This window comes from Octodon degus, unplaced genomic scaffold (assembly GCF_000260255.1).
Source record: "Octodon degus isolate 3935 unplaced genomic scaffold, OctDeg1.0 scaffold00043, whole genome shotgun sequence".
Taxonomy (NCBI): Eukaryota; Metazoa; Chordata; class Mammalia; order Rodentia; family Octodontidae; genus Octodon; species Octodon degus.
In genome coordinates this window covers 4,131,074-4,131,634 of record NW_004524619.1, presented here as the reverse complement: position 1 = coordinate 4,131,634, position 561 = coordinate 4,131,074, and positions in this window count along the sequence as shown.

Genomic DNA, 561 nt, shown 5'->3' with positions numbered 1-561 from the left:
GGGCATGGCTCTCCTGTGCAGATATTCAAAGACACTGCAAGTCAGGACAGGTAGCTGTCGATTGAGTCTGTGAGCTGACAGGAAGGAGTGCTTTGGACCAGATGGAGCGCATGCTCTGTTGGCCCAGATTTGGGGATAATTGTCTGAGATGATATTTCTCATTTATCTTGGTATTTGATGAAAAGCAAATAAAATACTTCTATGGCAAAACAAAACAAAGACATTGCAAGTCAAATGGCGAGATAAGATGCTCTAGGTACCAATATATTTTATTTTCACAATTTCTTCTGCACCTCAGCCTTTTTCCCATCTGAGAAATGGATATAGATAATTTATTTGGGACCAAAACTCAAGATGCACAAGTGAGAAAGGGGATAGTAAGTGAACAATTTATGGGAGAACAAATTACCCTTGGGACAACCAGGGGCTCATTCCTACTAGGAGCTCTTTGAAGAACTCCATAGACTGGGCTGGTGAGATGGCTCAGTGGTCTAAAGCACCTACTTAGAACAAACTAAGCTAAACAAAGCACAGGGACCGCGGTTCAATCCCCCAGCACCA